The sequence below is a fragment of the Theropithecus gelada genome, chromosome 20 (assembly GCF_003255815.1).
Source record: "Theropithecus gelada isolate Dixy chromosome 20, Tgel_1.0, whole genome shotgun sequence".
NCBI classification, from domain to species: Eukaryota; Metazoa; Chordata; class Mammalia; order Primates; family Cercopithecidae; genus Theropithecus; species Theropithecus gelada.
The window spans coordinates 46339023-46346312 of record NC_037688.1 but is presented as its reverse complement, the minus strand read 5'-3'; positions in this window follow the sequence as shown (position 1 = coordinate 46346312).

Sequence of the window (7290 nt, the reverse complement as noted above, 5' to 3'; positions counted from 1 at the left end):
TGTTAACAAAGCCCTGCGTAGAGCCGAATGTCTGCACCCCGATACCGTGGGGGCTGTCCCAGTGACAGTGGGGAGGCCAGGACCCCTCCTACAGCCACATGAGGAAAGTGGCCCGAAGCCCCTCACGTCGGGGGTTGGGGGCGTGCACGGAGCTGGAGCCAGAGGGCCGCCCGCTCCGACCACATGGGCCGTGGCGGCTCGGATGTGGACCCACTGCTCTTAGGCAGAGTCCTGGAAGCCTGGGTCTCCCTCCCACCCTGGAGTATACCAGGGCCTGGTGGCAAGGCACAAAGCCAGATGGGGCTCACCCTGGAGGAGCTGGGGCTCCTGCCCTGCGGGGTCCAGGCCCGTCGCAGACTTGCAGCAGCACGCCCTCGGTTTCACGTTATGTAACAGCGTGGGGAGCATGAACCCTGCTCCCCAGAAAGCGCCTCCAGGTCCCAGGGACCAGGGAACTTCTCCATTAGAAAGGGGTCAGGTGGGAACGGCGATCCCCTGGCCCCAGGCTGGGCCCCCAAGAAACTGCCAGTAATTCTTATACCTGGGTCTCAGGAGCCACAAACAGCATTTTGGGCACTCGGAGACGGCGGCAGCAGGGTGTGGTTTGCAAGACTCAGCCCAGGCCTTTCCAGAACTGCAGGTGTGCGCAGGGGGGCGGGGGGCTGCCTCCAATAAGGGTCTCCCAGCTGCAGCTGCTCTACCCCGGGACCCGCACACCTACCGCAGCAGCCTCACCCTCCCAGGATCCTCTGGGTGCATCTGGGTGGTGCCTTAGGATTCCTCTAAATTGGGGCCACCTGGTTTTAGGCTCCTGAGGCCCTCGGGAAGGAGGCAGAAGCCTCAGCTCCTGTTTCATAGATGAAAAGAGATATTCAGAAAACCTGCCCCAAATCCCCTGCTAACAAGAGGCAAACCGGGCTGATATTCCACTGTGTGGCCCAGCCCGGGGAACCTACTTGGCAGCCCATCTGGAAAACCCCAGAGGCCTCCATGGGAGACCCCTAACCCTCTGCCTAGGATGTGATGCAGGGAGGAAGAAGGTGGGGAGGGAGGACGCCCTCAGCTACAGGCAGCCTCCTCCAATCCAAAACACCTGGGAGGACCCGGCCCCGTGGAGGGGTGGCCTGAAAAAGCCGTCTCCGTTATTGCTGCCTCTGCCGCCCTTCCTTCTATAACCACATCCCCAGGATTCTCTGCTCTCTCAACTCACTCTAGGAAAAAGAGGCCTAAATTCACTCAGCAAGGCATCACAAAGTCAAAGGCACTTTAACAAAAAGAGCCTAAGGAATGCATCTCTAACAGTGGGCTTTGGGCAGAAGTAGAGATACTTTTTTTTTTTTTTGAGACGGAGTCTCGCTCTGTCGCCCAAGCTGGAGTGCAGTGGCCGGATCTCAGCTCACTGCAAGCTCCGCCGCCCGAGTTTACGGCCATTCTCCTGCCTCAGCCTCCCGAGTAGCTGGGACTACAGGCGCCTGCCACCTCGCCCGGCTAGTTTTTTGTATTTTTTTAGTAGAGACGGGGTTTCACCGTGTTAGCCAGGATGGTCTTGATCTCCTGACCTTGTGATCCGCCCGTCTCAGCCTCCCTAAGTGCTGGGATTACAGGCTTGAGCCACCACGCCCGGCCTGAGATACTTTTGAAAAGGAGTCTCCCAGGTTCAAGCAATTCCCCTGCCTCAGCCTCTCGAGTAGCTGGGATTACAGGCACGCGCCATCACGCCTGGCTAATTTTTGTATCTTGAGTAGAGAAGGGGTTCCACCACGTTGGCCAGGCTGGTCTTGAACTCCTGACCTCAAGTGATCCACCTGGCTCGGCCTCCCAAAGTGCTGGGATTACAGGCGTGAGCCACTGCACCCAACCGGAGATACATTTTTGCAGGGCAAGGGGAGACTCCACATGGCACCCACTCAGAGCCCAGGCCTCAGCGGGTAGAAGCCTGGCTGGAAGCCGACCGGCCCCTCTGACGTGCAGTCCTGGTCTTGGCCACGGTTTGGGCTCTTCCAGCAGAGGGTGGCAGGCTGAACCTGGAGCCAGTGCGACCCCCGCAGAGTCTGCCATGTGAGCTTCCCAGAGCCTCTGGAGAGGAGCGGCTGTGGCGCCAGCCCCGGAAAATGGGAGTGGCACCCACGCAGTGCTTTTCTCGGAACCCTCAGTGCACCTGCTGTGGGTATGCAGGGACTGGGGTGTGGTCGGCATGGACAGCAGTGGCCTGTTCCCACAAGTCCCTCGAATCAGGGGTGAGCCAGGGCCTGAGGCCTCATCCCGGTCCGGACTATGGGTCTCCTGGGCTGCTGCATCAAGGGGCCACAACCTGGGGTGCCGAACACAACAGGAGTCTGAGTGTCTCCAGCTCAGGAGGAAATCCAGCACCTAGGTGTGGACGGGCTGTGCCGTGGGGCGGGGGTGGGGGCCAGGGGCGGCCGCAGCGGCCTGGTGCTTCTTGGCTGGCAGGGGCATCTCTCCTGTGGTCAACACACAACTCCTCTGCACCCGCACGTCACCCTCCCCCCGGCACCAGTCCTTGGATTAGGGCCCACCCTAATGACCTGACCTTGACTTGATGGCACCTGTGAAGACTCTATTTTCAATAAGGCCCCATGCCCAGAGGTGGGGGGACCCCACCATCTTTTAGGGGGCACAGTTCAGTCCATGGTGCCATCCGTCAGTGCACTGTCGATACTGTCCCTGGTATTTCTGGAGGCACTGGGGCTCCAAGGACCCTGCTGATGTGGTAACCCAGGGTGCAGGCCACAGAGAAAGCACCTTCACGCTGTCGAACCCACTGCTGGCCTGCATCTGGAAGGGATGCTAAGTCCCTCTCCCCCAGGGGCCACCTCTCCCATGTCTCCCACCCAGGTGCCCCTGCCCCAGGCCCACCCCTGTTCACAGGAGCCCTGGACAGTGCTCATCCGGGTCCCAGGCGTGATGCGGCCCCAGCCCCTTGCCCGGCAGGCATTGTTCCCTTTGTGGCTCGATGAGAGAACACACTGAGCGGGCTGAGTTCCTCCTTCCCTCAGCCGCAGAGTGTGGCCCCACAGCCTCCCCACCGCCTGCCGCCAGGAAGGTGTCAGCTCCCTCACACGGCAGATGGGAAGCTCAAAGGACCCTGGCAGAGAGCAGGCGGCTGAGCTGGAACCGAGCTCAGGTATCCAACTCTGCAGGACCATGCTGGGGACCCCACAGATCCTTCTCCTGGTGCCCGGGACTTACCCGCTGATGCCCAGCCTCCATGTCACCTCAGAGCAGCTACTGCGACTTCCCACACACATACGCCCACAGACACACGCATGAACACGCCCGCGGCCTGCAGACTCACATGCACGCTGCCTCGCTGCTTGATGGCTCAATTCTCACCTCATCTGCCCCACGCCCAAGGGCCCCTCGGCACTGGTCACCCCCGGCCTGTGTCTCTCCCCGGCCTGTGCCGAGGCTTTGTATAGTGTCATGTGTCTTATAGGTGGTGTAGGTAGGGACTGTTCTAACAGGCAGCACGGCCAAGCCTGCAGCCTGGGCACCAGGAGGACACCACGCTCAACCGCCCATGCCAGTGGCCAGAGATGGGCATTTAGGGGTGTCTCTCCCACCCAGGAGCCTGGGCTCCCCGTGCTCCCTGCACTTCCTTTAATCAGACCATTCAGGCATTTGACCGTGAACTGTACTGACCACTCCCCATTCCCTGTGCATACGGCTCGTTACCACACGCTCTCTCTTCTTTCTGCCTGAACCTTCACTTCTGCCTCATGGGATCTGGGGGTGGAGGATGGCCCTCCCCACTCCCAGCGCCCTCCCTGCCCAGGATCTGTGAGTAGTAAGTCTTTGAATGTGTTTCCTATCGTGGTGGGGACTTAATTTGCACCTTCCACAAGGAAGAACCAGGGGCTGCCCAGGCTGGGTTTTCTCAGGCATGTGGGGGACACAGGACAGGCCCCAGCACCAGAGCGATGGTCAGGCAGGCATAACCTGGACGTGAATCAGACAGGAGCCATGGGATGTCTGCCAGTGTAAGCAAGTTTCCTGGAGGGACTCCTGGTTGCAGGTCAGACAACTAGGCATCAGGCCATGTGCCAGGCAAAAGACACATCCCGGGAAAGGCACACGGCAAATACCACGTCCATCCCCTTCATCTCCCAAGAGCACAGGGCTGCCTGCCAGCCACCTGGCACTGGCACTGAAAGGCAGTTTCACTGGGGGCTCTGAAAACAACCATGTCTGCCTCTCAGGACCCCCATATCACACAGGATGTGTCCATTGAACCCCAGCTTAAGAACCACCCTTCCTGGCCAGGTGCGGTGGCTTGTGTAATCCCAGCACTTTGGGAGGCTGAGGCGGGTGGATCACCTGAAGTCAGGAGTTGGAGACCAGCCTGGTCAACATGGTGAAACCGCGTCTCTATTAAAAATACAAAAATTAGCCAAGCATGTTGGCACATGCCTGTAATCCCAGCTGCTTGGGAGGCTGTGGCAGGAAAATTGTTTGAACCCAGGAGGTGGAGGTTGCAGTGAACCAAGATCGCACCACTGCACTCCAGCCTGGGCGACAGAGTGAGACTCTGTCTCAAAAAAAAAAAAAAAAAAGAACCACCTTCCCTTCTCAGATGGTGGTGTGAGCAGCCATAAACAGTAGTGAGTTCCCCTTCACAGAGGGTGACCAAGCACACAGTGGCGCCTAGTCTGGCTGGACGTTGAGATTTCAAGCATTGGGTTCACGTTTCCATGGGCCCATGACCTTGGGCCGCATGGGATTGTCCCGAGTCAGGATGTCTGCCTCGAGGAACTGCCTCTGCTCCTACAGGAGGGGCCGTCTCTCTGAGTCTGAGGACAACCAAGGCCCAGCTGCCAGGCTGTCCTTTGGGGGCCTGGGTCTTCACCTGAGTGTCTCCACTCGAGACAGACAGGGCCTACGTGTCCCCAGAGCATGGGCAGGGCCTGTAAAAAGGCCACGCTGTCTGCAAGCTCCTGCTTCTCTTCCATCCAGTTCAACAAGCCCTGCTAAACCCCCAGCATGCACCTGACCCCAGGCGGGCACTGTGCAGGTAGCAAGGGCTGAGCCCCTCCTGGTCTAGCTCTCAGGGACCATGTTCTAACTCGGAGTCAGGGTTTCCAAGGTTTGGGTCATAAAGTCCTATCCGTAAAAAACAAGCAGTGGCTCCCGCCTGTCATCCCAGCACTTTGGGAGGCTGAGGTGGGCGGATCACTTGAGATCAGGAGTTCAAGACCAGCCCAACCAACCTGGTGAAACCCCGTCTCTCCTAAAAATACAAAAATTAGCCAGGCGTGGTGGTGCACACCTGTAATCCCAGCTACTTGGGAGGCTGAGGCAGGAGAATCGCTTGAACGTGGGAGGCGGAGGTTGGAGTGAGACTCCATCTCAGAATAACAGTCAATGGTGACAGAGATGTCTACCTCAATGGATACCTGTGTGCACATCTCCAGGCACTGTGGTTACATTCACTGTAAAACCAGAAAAGCAGGAAGACATACACATAGGAAGGATGAAAATGTCAATATAAATGGAACTGTAACCATTTCTGCCCTGACCAGCAGTTCCTGGGGTGGGTTCCCCACTGGAAAACCGCTCCTGGGTGTCTGATGGAGGCAGATGGGAGGGGCCAGTCTGCCGGACCCAGCACAAGTCATCATCCCAATGTCCTAGATGTCTGGGGAAGGGGGCGAGGACCTGGATCACGTGCTGCAGATCAGGGGGCAGCTCTAGCAGGCTGTGGGCCGTGGGTTTCCCACCGCAGGGGCGCGTAAGTTTAACCCCCAGAGCCAAGCTGCCAGCACTGAGGAACGGCGGACACAGAAGGGATGGAGACGGCCGCCCTCCCCCGACCCCCACCCCGAGGCTGCACATGTGGGAAGGGGACACTGATGTTTCCCTCTGTGGGGCCTTCTTGGGTCCAGCCTGGACACCGCCCTGTGTGTCACAGCTGAAGAGTGAGTCTGCAGCCGCCTTGAGTGTCCCTGGGGGGCAAGTGGTTGTGGCAGCCCTAGGACCCTACCCCAAAGGTGCTCGCAGGCCCTCTGGGGCGTTTCCAGGGTGAGATCAGCCATTCTCCACAGGAGAGCTACAGCAGCCCTGAATAACACGAGGCTCTAGCTGGGATTAGGATAAGCTTGTTGGGGCTTGGCGGGTGGCCACACAATGGGTAGGTGGGCGGGGAGGGACGGTGTGGGTGGAGGCTTGGCTCAGGTATCTGCAAGCCTTATCTGTGTCTGCGAGGGGGAGAGAGAAGGAAGGGAGGCTATAAATAGAAACCTTTCCAGGCGAGGAACAGGTGAATAAGCAGAAGGCAGGCATGTGTCCTCTGAAATCCACACTCCCGGCAGGGTGGTGCCAGGCTGCGGTTGCAGGAGAGGCGGGCACCTTCTTCCAGGGGCACCCCCACCTGTCCTTCCACTCCCCCTTACCAAGTGGCAGACGCGTTGGAATGTGATTGGGTCCCAATCCCACTGCATCCTAACCTCCTATGGCCTTGGTCTTTTATTTTATTTTATTTTTTTTTTTTTTATTTTTTGAGACAGGGTCTTGCTCTGTTGTCCAGACTGGAGTACAGTGGGGTGATCATAGCCCACTGCAGCCTCCATCTCCTGAGGCTACTGTAACAAGCGATCCTCCCTCCTCAGCCTCCTGAGTAGCTGGGACTGAAGATGGGTGTTGCCACGCCTGGCTAATTAAAACAATTTTTTTTTTTGTAGAGACGGGGTCTCATCTTGTTTTTCAGGCTGGTCTCAAACTCCTGGGTTCAAGCAGTCTCTCGTCTCAGCCTCCCACAATGCTGGGATTACAGGCGTGAACTGCCGAGCCCAGCCTCACAGCCTTGGTTTTTTTCATTGGGAAAGTGGGGCTGATACTATCCCAGATTTTCATATCCTGGATGTGGGATGTGGGACGTGGGACGCTGCTGTGGCATGGCCCTCCTCCCTGCTGTCTCTCCCTCAGAGCTTCCATGGACTCACCACCCACCACCTTCCCCACCCCCGGCCCACAGAGGGCAAAGGGCACCCAGTTCTGAGGTGGGAGCCCTGCTGGGGAGGCAGGCCGGTGGCACAGCCATGGACACCCTGTGTGCATGCCAGCCCAGAGATGGCCCCACCTAGCCCCCAACGTTATGAAATGTCCACGTCGAAAGAGACCCAGACACTGGACACAGCGGCTCCCAGCTCTTTATGGCCCGGAGGGTTCTACAGGACCACAAAGGAGGGAAACGGCTTGCCTAGGTCACACGTGCAGCTGTTGCAGAATTCATGTGATTAGCCAGTTTTATTAAACTTCCCATAACCATGTCTG